General features: G+C 30.9%; 2 protein-coding genes across 5 annotated transcripts in view; one reads left to right on the top strand and one right to left on the bottom strand.

Moving 5' to 3' along the window:
- LOC119680282 (serine/threonine-protein kinase N) overlaps window positions 1-17,928 on the bottom strand; it is a 463,907-nt gene that overhangs the window by 190,886 nt on the left and 255,093 nt on the right. The window lies entirely within an intron of this gene.
- LOC119680286 (locomotion-related protein Hikaru genki) overlaps window positions 1-17,928 on the top strand; it is a 45,922-nt gene that overhangs the window by 1,352 nt on the left and 26,642 nt on the right. The gene's annotated exons all lie outside the window — the stretch shown is intronic.

The raw sequence follows: 17,928 nt of genomic DNA, 5'->3' as shown, positions 1-17,928 counted from the left end.
TTTATCGATCACGTACGGCAAGGTTTGCGGTTTGAGCTTAAATACTTACCAAAGCATTAATTAAAAAAAATAATAATTATAAATTATGCAGAAAAATAAAATTTCAAATCAATTTCAATATAATTGCAGGGAATTAAAAAAATAATTAATAAATAAAAAAGAAAATTCCTACACACGTAAATTGATAATATTTATTTACTGAATAAATATTATCAATACCAACAATTCAATTTGTTTTCACTGGAAATTTTTTAATTAAAATTATTTAAATTTGTTTGATCCTATATTATATGTATTTAAAATGAATTTAAAAATTAATTACTTTAGTTTCAATTACGAATCTCATACTATTCCAAGTAGTATATATAAAAAAAAGTACTAAATAGCAAAAATCACATCCAGCGTTGGTCACGTCTTATTTAATTTGTATTTGTAATTGTGTAAATTATCCATTTTATCCTATTTTATTATTATTATTTTTTTGTGATAGTAAATATAACATTTGTTAAAATGAATATATCATGTATAAAATAAATAAAATAAATTTACTCTTAACAAAATTTTTAAAATGTTAGCACGCACATAAGCTGATTAAATATTGGTTCATTTGAATTAAATATTATTTAAAACTAATTAAAATAATTTCATTGTAATTAGTTATATATACATTTAGCATTGAAACTTTTTAAATGCAATAGTATTTAAAATGTTAAGCAGATTTAATTATTATCTACTTTTATTGGTATTTGCAATTGCATTTTGTTTATTGTTAATTTTTTAATTGATTTTGATTTACATTACAATATATAATTAATTATTGATGGAGTTTTTTATAGTGATATATTTTTAAAAACTTCCTATTATAGAGACTTGGAGATTTTAGTGATTCATAGCACTGTTTCAATAACATATGTCAAAGATAATGGTAATTCAAGGTATCATAAGTTTACTTTGAGGTTTTTGATTTTATAATATGAATCGTCTAACAACCGCGGAACATGTTAAAGTCATAAAAAACTGAAAGTGTCATAAAAATGGTGATGATTTTTTATAGAAAATTTTTTAATATTTAAATTTTTTGTATCTAATTGCAGTTTTCATTTGTATTATATTGCTTTTTGAAAATAATGACTGCTGAGATCGGTTTTAATTTTTGTGCTAAGAATGCCTTCGATCCTTAAAACTTCCTTCTCGAATTCTTCTGAGTATATTTCCAATTTCATTTCTTTCTATTCTTCGGAGCCTTGGAGTTCAAAGTAATGATATTAAAAACTGGTTACTCACTGAACTGAATAGAATTTTGCACTGGTTTATTTTTGAATTTGCACTATGGACTGACAGCGTGAGGATCGCAGCTCTACTGAAATTAACAATCTATTGATTTTTTTTTTTGTTTGAAATCAGTCGATCTATTTCCTCCATAACAAAGGTTTTGGTTGAGAAGACAGTAAAAAAAACTCGCAAGTTGAAAGGATCTTCTTATATCCTTTTAAGATAAAAATTTTCATGTGTTCACTTCGTATTTAATCTCCGAACCATTCGTAGAAATATTGTAGTTCCAATTAAAGGTGCAAAATCTTTCTTTCTAATTTGTCCTTCAATGTGAATATTGTATAAAACGATTTTTGAAACTCATTTTCAGAACATACATAGGTCGTGCTTATTGTTAGGCTAAGTTGTGGGGTAGTCATACTACGGTATACTGCGCTAATGGTTAATAAAAGTGAAAAGCATCGGAAGCTACAGTGTGAGACTTGAACTCACTAAAACCACCACTTAGGAATGAATGGAGAAGAGTTTCACAGCAATGTAGAAACTTCATTCTAGTAATCAGGAGAGAGAGATGAGAACAGATAGGCTTAATACCTAGTGCACTAGGTTCATCTAAGCCAGAAAGCATGGGCGTGAATTGGGGGAATGGTTCATACTAAAGGGGGTTGGGTTACGGTTACGAAGCGGGGGTAAGATTAACGGTAAACTTTGTATCCAGGGTCACGAAACCCGCGGTTATAGAAGGTGATGACAAAGTAATGGGATAGCTACTGAGGAGGTTTAAGACTTGAACAAGGTTCATTACCCTTTTTTAGAGAGGGTAATGAGAATGGAGACGTCAGGGGGGAGATCGTGAAGCCGGGTAAGATACCTACAGGCGAGTGACAAACTGTAGTCATCAACACAAGTGATCTTGGCATTGTCATCAAAGAAAGAGACGACGAATTGCTTGTCGTTAGGCTTGCGGGTATAGTTGGTGCAATTGCGAAGAAGTTTCCGCCCAAACAGGCTTGATGGACTCTTTCCATCTGAGCGGAAGAGATTGCTGACCAAATAGAGAAATAGGGACTGTTTATGATGTTTTACTTATATAAAATCAACTGTAATCCGGGTTGTAACAAATATTTAACACATTTTCACTGAAGATTTTTTGTTTTGGCTTTCATGTACTGGTGATTGGATTTACCTACAATATATTGTGGCCCAGATTATAATAAGTGTATTCAAAGAGTGTGATTTTAGTTCATCTCCACAATCAAAAGATTTTTTCTGATCTAATAATATAGTATACATATATTCACATTTGTATATCTAAGTGTATAGATATTGTAAAATTTTCAAACCCATTTGTTTGTAAAATAAATGTATATATATAAATTATAATGCATATATGTACGTAATTTTAATTTTGTAAAATATTGTATGTAAAATGTGTTAATTGAAGTTTTCCATAGCTGACAAGTTTTGATGAAAAATTTTTAAATATTTTTTAGGCTTCAAAATATTTGTTTTATTTTTGGTTTTAGACAATATACAATATGTAATTTGTTCACAGAGCATGACCACAATGTGGCCACAATGGACACAAATAATGTACGTGATATATTTTGCACAAAGCAGACTAATTTTTTACTCGGTTGGCCTCTTTATTAAATAATTTTTTAATCTGAAAATAAGCGCATACTGAGCTCAAACTCTAGAAAATAATTATTCAACATTTTTTCATTTATCAGGACATAATAATATTATTGATATTTGATCAATACCATCACAAAATTTTATATAATTTTGGGTCTCACTAATCCACTTAATCCGCTTAATATGCTGTCTAGTGCCACATGGAATTTTTCATTATGACAAAACCAATTTATGTTACGTGACAAATTTCACAAAAAAAAAAGTTTTTCCCGAAAACGTCAAATTAGTTTTTCGTATCAAATGCATTGCATTTACCTAAAATGCATAGCATTTGTCCTAAAATGCATTCATTCAGAAGCGCACATTTCAACCATATCTGTATGCCAGCGGCGGAATCGTTAAAATTCAGCCGCAGAATGCAATTAGTGTACTTTTGGGTTAATTAAATGCGAATGATAATAGCAAAACGCAATGATTGTGCATTAATTAATTGCCAAAATGAGAAAATTCCACTTTTCAAATTTGCTAATTTTTAAAATACATAATTGTTTTAACATAAAATATTTGTTGGTTTTAAGCTGCATTAAATTCGAATCACGCAGTGTGTGCCAGAAATGACGAGCTTGTGAATAGGTAAAAAGATTCATAATAGGAATTGAAATTGCAACTACTTTTAGAAGCATTCATAATACATTTTATATTTAAGAAATAATGTAAATGTGAAAAAAAAATTTATTTATACAGAAATATTATTAATATACACATTACATACAGCGAGAAAAAGGGAAAAGGGATTTTTCGCCGTTTTGCTATCACATTCCTCGCAAGAACCGTAGTATAGAAGAGTAAAGACTAAATCCATCCCGCAGAATTTAGATAAATCACTTTCAAAGAAGTCTCTTCCTAATAACCTATATCTTCTGTACGCCAAAGCCGGGCATTTACGGAAAAATGTGTTATAGTTCCTTTTTTCTGCGAGTTTCCACAAATTCTGCAGTGAGAATAATGAGGAATGAGCAGTTTCTCTGCATAGGTTCCAATATACCAATGACCAAAAAGAACTGTAGTAAGCCTTGCAGTTTTCACGCGGTCTCTTTTGATGAGTTTCGAAGATATATTTTTATTATAGGTGGGCCATGTTAACCTAGAAGTTACACATGACTTAAGTGCTTTCTATCTGTTATTGGCAAGTTGCAGAAACTAGAGGGAGGTACTTCTCTTAATGGTCTCTAGAGTAATATAAATCGATGAAGTTCTTAATTGCCAATTCGTCTTCTACACAGTGTACAGCTATGAATATAAAATCTGTTGATATTTTAATTGACTTTCAGATTATTTCGTATTAGAAAAAATTAGATTTTAGTTGAAAGCATATTGTTTAGATATTAAAGTATATACAACAATACTTGTTACAAAAAAAAGTTAACAAACTTTTTTGTTTTTTTGCTACCAAAAAATAAAAAATAGGAGTCATTTTTCACAACCTCCAAATTGTATTTTTTAACAAATTAAATTCTTAAAATTTAGATAAATTACATTCGCAGTTTTTTTATGCAAATTTCATTAGCATAAGGACATGTATTTCTTATGGTCCTTCTGAATATATTTTGTTGAAAAAGACATTTATTTTATTTGATTTATACAAATTTTTCTTAACGCATGGAATTTGTTACGTTTTCTTCTGATGGCTTTTTATATGGCATTCTCAATTACTTGGCACTTTATTACGGATATCAACGACATTGGCCCAATTCGGAAAACAAATTCAGTCAAATTAACGTCCAAGGCTGAGTAACCAATTTAAATCCACAACAAAACCAAAATCAATGCGTCTTTATTGCGCAAATAATAAAGTGACTGATGTATTCTCTAGAGAGATTAACAGATAACTATACCCACAACAACAACAACAACAACTGTAATATTAGCTAAGATTTAGTGAAGAGCAAAATAAAGTGGAAAAAATAAATATTCTATAAGGCAAATATCAAGAAGAAGAACTGGTTCTCGAATCGAGCTAATCGCAGACAACCGCACTCGCAAAATAATTAATTTCTTTGTATAGAAATCGAGCCCGCATATTTCAACTTTTATGTACGAAATGTACGGAAACTAAGAATTTGCCGCGTAAAGTGTTTGCCTATAAGCGAAAAGTGCGGCACGAAGAGTCCCAAGTAATGACGACGTTCAAATAAATTGTTAAGTTTGGTTGAAGTAGATTAAATGGGGAATGGGAAATAATGATTTTGACTGCGACGGAGTATCCTATCCAAACAAATCACGTCACGATACTATACTTGGTATATGTATGGGGTGCGGCTACGGCTAAGGCTACGGTTGCGGCTGCGGTAAAACGGAAACTCGCTAAGGAAGGATATGTAAAAATATTTGTCTTCGTTTTGTTGTTGGCAGCACCGTTTGTGTTGTTGTACGAATAGCTAATGCCGTTCATAATGATGACGATAATTTTGAATAGGTATAATAATGATGTTCGCTTGATGAGGGTGATTATGCACAGGCATTTCACTTCTTTACTTACATTATTTGTATTTTATTTATTTATTTCGCTTTTCTTTTTATATTCTCTTAACGAGTGATTAAGCGAAAAAACAATAATGACATCATCAAAAACAGAAATCTATATGTCTAAACAGTGAAGCAGTGAAAGGTAGGAGCTGTGTTACCAGGCGAAGGCTAAAGAAACTTGAGTACAACGTTCAAGTAGCTACGAGGTGAGCATAGTACATTCAACCAAACGGAATTTTTAGTTAAAATAAAAAGTCACGGCAAGAAGGTGTGTTTCAGATTAGAACATTTGAATTTAAGTGTCAAAGGCGTGAAAATTGAATTTTAAATAAATTCTTCAAGAAAATAGAATTTTTAAAATTTTATCAAATTTTTATAAATTCTTAAATATTTTAAAATTATTGTGTGTTTTTAGTAATCATATTAGACCATATTTAAAAAACAAGAAATACATTAATATACTTCATACAGAAATATTTGCAAGATATAGAGTAAAGCAGAAATATGTATTCTATTGTGTCACTTTGATCAGAAAAGTGAATTCCTACTTCATAGAAAGCATCGGATGCAGAAATGTGTTTAATAATAACGGCTAAAACTGGTCTCAAAACCATTCCTTGCTGATAACACGAGTATATCCTTAGAAATCTAAAACGAATGCTTGTCGATTTGAAGAATAACATGTCAGCTTTCAATATCTTCTTAAAGCTTATAAATAATATACGCCGATCTTCATATATTTGCGCAACATAAATAACATAGCAAGGGCTTTTGCAAATTTTGGTAGTGGTACCAAGTTCTTGAAATCAATCTAAATGCTTCTTCCTGTTAATGACAAGAGAATATGAATATTGCAGTAATTAATTAATTAATTAATTCACTTGACTTAATACCACAACTTCTTGTTAAATATAGATAATATTTTACTTTATCTAAAAATTTAATTCTACTATTTAAATATTTAATTAACAATTAAGTGTTAAATTGGTTTTTGTTAAAAAATTTTAAAGAATTTTCAAACATTAAGTAAAAAAGAAAATCATATTCAACAAATATTACGAAATATATATAGTGAATTAAAAAGGAGCAGTTCTCAAGTGACTCTTAGTTAATCGGAGCACTTTCCATCCCAATATCTTCTAATTGTCCTACAGCAAAGTAAGGAAATCGACAGAGTGCAATCAAAAATTTTTATCAATTTCCAGGTCTCCATTCTGTCACATTAGAGTTTAATATAACCTGGCTGTATGATTCACATTAGAGTTCAGAATCACATATAAAGATGGTATTGCATCTTGTGTGAGAATCTGTTAGCAATCTCAGGACATTTCCAGTCAGTCTAGAAAAGATTCTAAATAAGTAAATAAGTTTATATTTAATCATTCTGTTTGCATAATAAAGAGGATTTTATTGAAAGAGTAATAGATTTTGAGCCCAAAAATTTCTACCTGAATATATTATACAGAATAATGATATTTATAATTTGCCTAAAACAAGGAAAAGAAATCAGATAGAGGATAACTGAAAGCGTCATTCTTTTTCCCACGAGGACTGCATTCTGTCACATCAGAGATTACATCTATTATTATTGCATGAAATTGAAGGTTTATTTATCATAGTTGCAATGATCTAATTTTGGTCAGTTTCGTTCGATAACTTGTTGCCATTTTGATGATCATTTCATTATACCTCTCTCATAGAAGCTTCTTTTCTTCTCTCTTTTCACAAGTTTTTTTCTTTTCTCTTTTCTAAAGTTTCTCTTGAAGAGAATTTTTCACCAGAAAAATCTTTCGGCATAAACAGAAACAGATGGTAATCACTTGGTACCAGACTATATGATGGATTAATATGAACCTTACAACAAACTTCTCGAAACTTTTGTTGAGTCATTATTGATGTGTGTGGCCTGGCATTGTCCTGATGAAACACAATTCTTCTTCTTTTACCCACAGCGATTGCTTCCTTCAGACTGTCCAACAGTTCAATTGTTGACAATACAGTTCCGAGTTAAGAGTTTTGCTGTAATGAAGCAACTCATAGTAGATGATTCTAGAATCCCTATGTACTCTATAATGAATAATTTTAACAAACTTTAAATTTGGAGAGTCATAAATAGCCATAAGAAAATACTATTGTTAGAATCTTAAAGAAAAAACAAGTTGGTGTGATATAAAGAACGATATCTCCAAAATAATTAAAAATAAATCTCAATTGATAGTTTTTAGGATATAATATATATTCAGAGCTTAGAATTCCAATTCCAAGCTCTTTCAAACACTCTTTCATTGCAAAAACGAAATAATTATATGATTAAGCTATTATAGTTTAGTGTATAGTACCTCCTCCCCTTGTAATAATAAAACTCAATTAAATATTATGTATTATATATATATGCTTAAATGTTTCTAATCTTTTGTTACTTATTTCCCAAGGCACAATAAAATGAATTTCAATTTTTTATGATGTGAAACTAAGTAACCTGCAATGTAATAAAAATAAAATTTATGAATTTCTTTGGTGTACAGTTAAATGTATATTAAAAGTCAATATTCAGTTACAGTTTCATAAATCTCAATGTATAAACTTATGAAGCAACCAACGTACTCTCGTATACCATATAGTAGAATAACATTTTTGAGGTTTCTACTGCAAAATTTAATTTATTTTCATTGCCAAAGTAACTCGCAAATGAATCCTTGCTCCGTATAGGTAACGACTGTAGTATCTGAAATTGTAGATGTGTGGAATAGCATACATATGTAGTAGATGTAGTAGATGTAAGGATTCATGTGCATTGTTTATGTGTTAGCTACATTATTTACGCTTTTTAATAAGCAACCATGTTGCATGTTTTCAAATAAAACTGAATTTTTCATTTTATATATGACGCAATGTTTTTAGTTTTCTCCCCTTCGTTTCTTACAAATTAAATATCCTGCATATTTTGTGCTGCCACTTTTTGTATCTAATATTCCACGTACCACATGTGTAAATTAAGGACCAAACTTTTATTGAATTTCCTCTGAATTATTTGAATTTATAAATGAATGTGGAATGTAGAATTTTATACACCGAAAGGACGGAATTCTGTTTTTATTAAAATTTTAATTAAAATTTTTTTACAAAATTATAAGTTGCATTCCTGATAATGAAGTTCAATGAAACTCTATTCATATATAGAATAATAATATTTTATCTATAAAATTCTGATATTTTAAATTTCACAGCATAGAATTTTTTTAGTAAAGGTTTAAATAATTGATTTTTCAAACTACAGCAAAATGAATGATGATTAATGTAAACTTTGCATATTAAATATTATCTCCAGTTAGATAGCATAATGTACTATATAAATTATATATCTTTATGCTTGCATAAATAATGTACGACGGTTTGTATATCTTGGGAGCACGACGGCTGCCTTTTAACAAGGCAGGGCCTAACAACGAAAACATAGTGGTTAATCAGTGAAAATGGTTTTTTGTTCATCGAAGTATTCTCCATGAATATTTTTGCATTCGATTTAACCAATTTTGAAGTTCCTACCTCCAAACCCAAGGTTTTGAATGTCTCACCGGTCAGTTCGAGAGAAGAAAAACGTTTGCCAAGCATTTTTTCTTAATGTTTGGGACTAAGAAGAAGTCATTGGTGCGAAGTCGTGACTGTAAGACGGATGACCCAGCAATTCGACGTTTTAAGTACTCAAAAACTCTTATTTGAGCTGATGTATTTGAGTTCATATTGATGTGACTACGATCTTGCTTCGACGATTAGTTTTTCTCAATTCTCTAAAAACTTCCGGCAAACAAATGGTCAATTTTGAGCTATTGCGGTATTTTTTTAGTATTTCCTTGACTCAATCAATACTTGCATTCTTTTGAGCGATTGTCAAATAATGCAGAATCCAACAAATCTTTTTGACAGGGAACAAATCTTTCTGACAGCTAAATGTATATCTAAAATTAAATGTATGCTGGTCCCACTTCTGCCCAAGAACGCCACTATCTCCCGGTATGCAATATGCCAATCCATCTTAACCGTTTCTCACACTGCATCGATATGCTCAACATTTAACATGTATCTTATATAGTAAAATCAAGGTGGCACCCTTTCACGCAGAACCATTATGATACCCATTCTGTGTCCATAATTTATATATATGAGCACGACAACTATTCTAAGAGAATTCCTTTTTGGACCAGAAAAACCACTTTGTCGCTTTAAACAAGAAGGCAATGTCTTTAACGACCATACTAGTAATATCAGATACACCTTTTAGGGAGAGAAATCATAGAATAGATATGTGCTTTCTGGCATGTGCTAGAAAGAACAAATAAGTAAAATTTTTCTGCTCCTGACCCGCAACTACAATAGTAGTCGTTGAATAGAGTCCTTAAGAAATAATGGGTAAACTAATTTCTAATAAAAATAATGCTGCGTTAATTAGAAATTAATACGAAAATTGGTTTGATAGTTTATAATCCTCATAGTTTTCTATTCATAAGTTATAGAAAATGGAGCTAATTTTTTTAAATATATATGACAATGTTTACGATAAAAAATATTTCATTAATGTTGAAATCAAATAAAATAAATATATGTATACATTATTGATGTATCTCAATTTCTAAGTGGAGAGAGTGAATTTATCTGAATAACTTATTTTAAGTAAATTCAACACATCTGAAGTGTGTAGAATGTAATTGTGTGTGAATAGCGAAACTGAAATTGTGTTTCATCACAAAAAAAAAAATACAAATTGTTTTTCACATAGAAGAACCACACAGAATAACAAATTTTAAACATTCTTTTGTTAAATTAAGTCAAATAAATATGTAGAATCGTGCAGATTCATGAAAGCTTCTCAATACTGCATTGTGCGAAGTGTATGTATTGTTACTTGAATTTTTACCACAAATGTATTACAAAAGCTACTCCCTTACACCCGCATGAGCGCATAGAAGCAGATACTAAATCGGATTGGTTGAATGTGGCAGTGTGTCAGCACATTTGCAGCTGGCTTAACTGCGAAATTCTTTCTATCTTTGTGCATACACACACTTCACATTTGGTTCCAATGCAAATTTAGTCGCATATGAGGCTGGAGTACCACGTCACCAGTCGGAATATAATGCCACCACCAGCTGTTTGCTGCACTACAGTTGTCAACGTTGCCACCAAAATCCTGACAGACTATGGCGCTCCTAGTAGCAGTAGTGGAGCACATGCCTAACCTACATTTCACAGCTTGACTTTAGCGAGCATAAGCATACTCAATACCTACGAATTTATCCACATATGCAAATATATCAAATACGTTTCACATGTGCACTTTTAAAATACTTCACATTAAGTACAGAGTCGGTCTGTCATGCACTTCAATATGCAAAACGCATACGTATACGTAAAAGTCGACAAATTCCAAGTTATTTCAGCTCCAGTTTGAGGGATTTCATTTGCCACTCACTGACTTACTAACGTACTAACGTACTAACGTACGAGTACCAACGATGCCAACTGTTTTGGAACATTTTCCAAGCTACAGTTAACATTTAATCCTTTCCTTGTAAAATGGATTGCATCGACAAGTACGTATGGCGGTGTTACTGCCATCACTTTGAAGTGTACGAGTTTGAGCTCATATGTTTTTAGTTTAATGCATTAAAGTGGAAGAAAATTTTTATTGTATCTGAACTTCAACTTAGGCACAGCCGCATACTTCATTGAACACTCACTGTGTTTGTGTCTGTGTGTTGGTACATAATTTTTATTCTATCTTTTTTTATGCGTCAGTTGCCATTAAGTTTTTAATTCACTTCCACATTTCCGTTTCCTGCACTCTAATTCATGCTCATTGAACTGAAAGGGTAAACAAACAACGACGTGCTCCGTGCATATTGAAAATAATTCAAGCTGACGTAATTTAACTGTGAGCGAAATATAAAGGAAATTTGAATAATGTTGCCGATATACAATTTTTTACATTTTATTAGTAACGATGATGTTTAAAATCTTTTGTAAGCTGTTGATATGCATTTTTTTCAACCATTGTACAATTTTTCTCGAGGATAAATTTAACTAAACATCAATAATCTGTCAAATCCAAAATTATGTTGTGACTTTTGTATGCATTTACATACAATTATTATTATAAAAGAGTAGAGCATCAGGTCGTAGATCTTCCTCCACTTACAATCCGTAGAAAGTGGCTGGATGATGCTATCTTTCAGAGTGTGTCTCAATCAATAGTCTTAGTTGCAAAATTTTATCAAGTTTTAAATACTCATTGAATGTATTTAAAGTATTCATTTAAGTCGTATCAGTGCATGGCACCACCTCAATATGTGCTTTACTATCTTCGCTTACATTTTACAGAACCTATAAATCACATAAGACATGATTATCAGTATGTTTAGAATATAATTCTATCTACAAAATATTAAAAATCCTGTTGTAATTCCTAAGTTTCCGCATTTTAATCTAAAAAATATTAAAAATCCTATTATAGTTCTTAAGTTCTACGTTAAGCTTCCACAATCTTCACATCGATATTATTGGTTGGATGCAGTGGCAGGCTAGTGAATATCTTCCATGTACTTCAATTAGCGATTTTTCGGCGTTTTGCTTCCTCATTGCTCACAAGAACCCCTCATATCAAAGAGTAGAGATAAATCCATCCCGTTGAATTCAGATAATTTAATAGGTCTTTCGTCTTCAACGATGAACAGTCTGATAGACTGTATCTACGTTAAGCTTCTACAATCTTTACATCAACTTACTTTATAGGATTCTGAATGCAATTTCCAGTGCAATTAATTTGGTATGTTGTATAAGTATAGACTTTTTCTGTTTCTGTTTCTTCTTCTTTTTGAATAAGTTGGGATATCGTAATCTTTCCTATTAAAGAGTTGTGAGTCTACAAGCAGAACTACTGTTGCTCCTTTATTTTATAGTTTATCTACCTTTTTATTGCTTTCAACTTCAAGATACCCAGGAATTCATAGAATCTAAACTTAATTATTCTTACCAAGTATGTTAAACACTTTTAGACACTATAATCAATTTCCATATGACATTATGAGATTTAAGAGCCTGATGACTGTTTGATTGCAATGAAGCTGAAGTAAATACACCTATTTCTTCAATCTAGTAAATCACATATGTCACATCAATATATCACATAATGATTGCCTAGTGATTCTTAATATTTTAGTTCAAAAAACTTCTCATTTGTACCTTCCTCAGTAAGTGAGCTATCTATGTACCATGTTATCGTATGCTGGGCATGGCTAATGTTTCAGTTTCACATTTCTACACATTATTGTTACAAAGTCAAATTTTAAAGCTATTTATGAAACAAAACTTTGGATATATCTCTAGTCATTTTTTGTGGGAACATTAAATTTTTCACACTTTGAACAACTCCATAGACTAAAATACAATAAATCTACTTAGTGAATTGTTCTAATCTTATCTTGGTGAAGAGGTTATAAAGCTTAGAAAAATTGACCATATATAACACAAGTTGGTAACCGAAACATCTTTATTCATTTGCATAAAAATCCATTAATATGTCGAATAATCCGTTTAGTAAAAGTTTAGTATCGTCTGGTATGGCATTTACCTAACGCATATATGTTGAGGCTAGTTGAGTTGAGTCAGTGCACCTGAGCACTTTTACTCTCTATTAACTGCAAGATGTATATAATTGTATTTATATTGTTTAATACACTATATCATAGTATTTAATTTTATAATTTATAGTATGTGTATAATTTATAGTATATAATTTATAGTAAGTGTGATGTTGATATTTGTGATGTTGATCCTTGCACTAAATTTCGACCACTGATTCTTCTCAGAGAAATACATCTCGTAATGCCACTGGAAATCTAAAGAGGACGAAAACATTAACATTTATCGTGAGAATAAGCAGTTCCCACGATGGACAATCTTTTTGGTTATTGAATGGATCCAGATTATAATAAAGTTTCCTGCTTTAAATAATAATAAATACAATAATGAAAAGATAATTGCTTTGAATTAAATATTCAATTGTATAAAATTTATAATTAAATATTCCTTAACTTATTAAAAGTGGTAATTATCTGAATCTAAAATATAAAACTAAATTTTCAAGTTTTTATGATTTTTTTGAAAAAGTTTTGCTTCACATGAAGGAACAAGTACACACTCTCTCTATTGATTGCAATTTTTTTATTGTATGTGAATATAAGATAAAATCATTTTTAAATTTGGAAAAGAGAAGATGGAATTACTTCACCTCAATCCAAAACTTTTTACTTATTTCCTTCAATTATTTTTTCAAAATTTTTTTATTATTTTCATATTTTCCATGTTTTTCATGAAATACGTGCTCGTTGCATTTTCCTTTTATTGACTTGTGCTTGGAGCTCAAAACATCTGCGAATATTGAGGTTCAGTAAGAAAATTTTACAAATGTTTGTTTAAAAAAATAATTTTTTTTAACATGAGTATAAAGTGAAATGAAAAACATTATTAAAATATAATTTAAGTAAGTAATTTGGAGAAGTGTGCAAAATTTTCATAAAATATTCATTTAAAATTAAATATAAGTATTTTTATCATTCTATAATCTCAACAAAATAGGTCTATCTAAAGTGACTAAATATCATCTTTGCTTGGAGGAAAATAAGATTACTGATCACATACTATTACCAAAGAATAGGATGCTATAGTCAGTGAAAATGCACTGACTATCTTCTATTCGGTTAGTGTTAGTTGGAGTATGAAGCATCTACTATGGTAAATCAATCACTGAGATTTAAAGTCCTTATTAATTTTAATTATTGTAATAATTGTTTGTCACTTTCACCAAATATATTATCATAAAGAGGTTTTTCGAACAGTAGTGAACTACAACAACAAAAATTAATTTTATATTATTTTAATTAATTCAATTTTAAGCAGACCATACAGCTATTTCGAGTATTGCCAAATACCCATCATTAGTGGTTTTGGAAATATGCTAACTTACAAAATAAATTTATATGACACTAGTAAAATTTAATAAAAAGATATTTAAACTTTCATTTCTTATACTGATTACTTCTTCTTTTCTTACTTCTTCTTTTCAAAACACAAATAAGAAATAATTTTTAGTAAAAAAACAGTAAGGATATTCATTTAATATTGATTGAGGGAGAAAAAAATTTTAAAGATATCCACAACTTTTCGGCATCTGTCACCATTAATACGATCGTTAATAGATATTAGTTCTTGCATCATCATCCTTCGGGATAGGAGTTACAATATTCCCCTGATATGGTATGCCTGCAGTATATAAATCTTGTATTGTTTTGGAGTATAACTGTTAGCAAGTGAGTCTCACTTGCGACACCTCAACGAAAATGTGTACCCAGATGTCCACGGTTTTGTTTGTTTTGTACAGTCAGTTGGCTCCATAAGAGCGTATCGTGGTGGTTGTAGTTAATACTTTTTTAATACAGAGTTAGGTAGGAAGAGCATTGTTATTAATATATGCTTTCTCTTTGATGTAGATTTAAATTTTCTCAATAGCGTGCCGTGATCCAAAGTATAACTAAGGATTAGATGGGATTCGCTCCTCAACAAGGTAGAACTTATATCAAAACCTATTGTTATAGATGGGATGCAGATCTTAGACCAGTCATTAAATATTCACAAAGCTTATGAGGAAAACACAAATTAGTCAGTGGGACTCTGCAGAAACCACCCAGCTATCAAAGAGTAAAAGTGTCCAGATGTACTAACTCAGAAAAGGCTTAACATAACAATAGATGGAATTTATTCCCATGGGACGTTTATTAGCTCATTGTTTTGATAAGTCTGTTTAGTACAACATTTTATGAAGTCATCACAGTAGGTTATTCTAACAGTACTAGGAGTTAGACCAGTGACGACTGCTCTAAGGTGCGGAGGTGTGCGGTGAACACCCTAATATAATTTGCAAAATGTTAAATAACATAGGTATAATAAATTTATTAAGTATCTTTCACATCAAGAATCGCTTATCTATTATTTAATTACATTTCCAATACTAAATTATATATTTTTAAAAAGTTTCTAGAAACAATTACAATATAATTGTCTATGAAAACCAATTCATTTGACTTACCTGTTCAGCCCGCTATAACTTGTTAGTCTGTTGCTCATTATTTGCGAGACCTCATCACAGATTTTCCTATTATATTTCGGCGTCTCGCACCCTTCTTCGCTGTGCAGAAGGTTTGCGGGTGCACCTTCATAAGGGTTAAGCTATACATAAATACATGATGTGCGGTGTAGCGTCCGTCTACGTAATATCAAATAGCAGCAGTTTATACGTCGTGGGAGAGTAATTTTCTGTTCTATTCGAATATCAAATGCATGCATACGAATCCAACATGATGATTTGCCAAAGTGGTTGCATGAGCGGCTAAAGTTTGCAGCTCATATCACCATACATTTCTATCACATTTCGTCTCTCCCCTTTTAACAGCAGCACCCACGAATTTCTGTTCTTATTGTGCGGGGTACTTGTGCGCACATTGCAAGTGGTTTCGATTTTGTTTGATCACTGCACAAACATGTATGTTTCTAAGTACAAACTCTTTTGTTTGAAAAAATTTGGTTTGATGTTACGAGAATTATGTGAAAACTTTTGTTTCTTCCATATTGATATAATATTAAACTTGTACATAAATTATTAATTTAATTTGTTTAATATGTTATTTTGTTAATGAATTGTAATTATAATATTGCGCGAATATATTGTTGCCTTATATAATATAGTTATTATTAATAAAAGATCTCATATATTTTAATATAAGTGGTATATGTAAAAACAACATTAAAGAAGGGCCGCACACCCTTCCAGATAGGGCACGCGTCGTCACTGAGTTAGACTCATGTAATTCTATCAAGAGGTTGACTATACAAATCCATAGTGATGAAAAATTCAAAACTGTGCAGAAGTCAGAACCACCAAAGTTCACTTCGCTGCATATAAAGCAACAGTGAATATAGGTACGAGTATAAACACAACCAAGTACCTTAGTCTCCGAAAAAGCAAGGAAATCAAGAGTTTTTGGAGATAAAATATGAAAAAGTCTTATTAATAATTGTTTTTGTTTTAGATTTTATAAAAAACGCTTTTGATATGAGTTTCTAAAAATTCCAGTGTGTTTACGCATAATTTACAAAATATATTGTTTACTTTGTAAGAAGTTTATATAGTATTTAATGTCAAAATTTGAAAATGTTTTCAAAATATGAGCATAAAAGTTTAATATGGCAGCTGATATTTGTTTTCGTCCAATACATATTAGTTTTAATATATTTCTTCACTGCAAGGCATCTAACTCTTCTTCAGTGTATAATATTTCTTTTGCAACTACGTATTCTGCACAGAACTTTCGTTGTTGCGTAGCATACTTTTGGATTTTAATTTACATTGCTTTACTGCTTCTTTACTTGTTAATATTAATATGGATCATATACCAAAATCAACAACAGGGAACCTCATAGAACACAAAATTTATAGTCACCGCCAGCGCACAGTTTCACTCATAAATAGTTTCAAATATTACAGATTCATGAACAATGAAGCTGCGTAGATGCATTTTAAAAAATTGCGCTACATACTGAAATAAAGGATGTTGGATGGTATGCAAAGCAAGAGGAAGCCATTCATTCTTAAAATATCCCTGTCAGGCAGTGTCCCATAAATCGTAAAGTATTTGCCGCACTGACTGACACTGAGTTGCAAGTAACTGCTGCGGACGTACGTTAACTATGACAGCGTGAGCGCTGCAGAAGCTGGTATAGCATGGCACTAGTATATAAGGTACACGCTAGTGCAGCAAATGCACTAGCAGAGTGGAAAGTATCTCGTAATGCAAATCCAGAACTTTCAGCAGAGTAAACGCCGCTATGATGAAGTTGTAAGAGGGCAAACGGAAGTACTACTTTTGGTCGGTTTTTGTTTTCGAGGCGAATAGAACGAAACTGTCAAAATGGCGTATGTAAATGAAGAATTGAAACTTTGGTACTTCGGTACTTCGGTACTTTGTTGCTTTCGCTAACATAAAAATGAGAAATAAAAACTGCACAAAATTGAGTTTCAGATAAAAAATTTATGTCAAACAGTTTGAGTTGTAGACTAAAAAACAGAAAACCAAAAAAAAGTAAATTATAAAAAATATTGTATGTGTGGAAGGAGTGCAGGAAATGAGTAAAAGCAAAAGTTGCGCTGGATTAATTTAAGCAGAGCATGTGCTAAGATTCCATATGCAAATGCTGATTTTAGCTTACGTATTTGAGTTGTGTCAGCTGAATTGGTTTTATCTGGTACTATAGCTTTCTGTTTTTGCCAGCTACCTTTAGATTTTTTAACTGATTTTAGGTTGATATGAATGATTTATGTGCAAGTGTTGCACACATTATCCTGTGCAGTATGTTTGTTGCTAACAATTGTGATCTAACCTAAGT

Source organism: Teleopsis dalmanni, chromosome 2, assembly GCF_002237135.1.
Source record: "Teleopsis dalmanni isolate 2A chromosome 2, ASM223713v2, whole genome shotgun sequence".
NCBI classification, from domain to species: Eukaryota; Metazoa; Arthropoda; class Insecta; order Diptera; family Diopsidae; genus Teleopsis; species Teleopsis dalmanni.
This window is presented reverse-complemented; position numbering and strand designations above follow the sequence as displayed.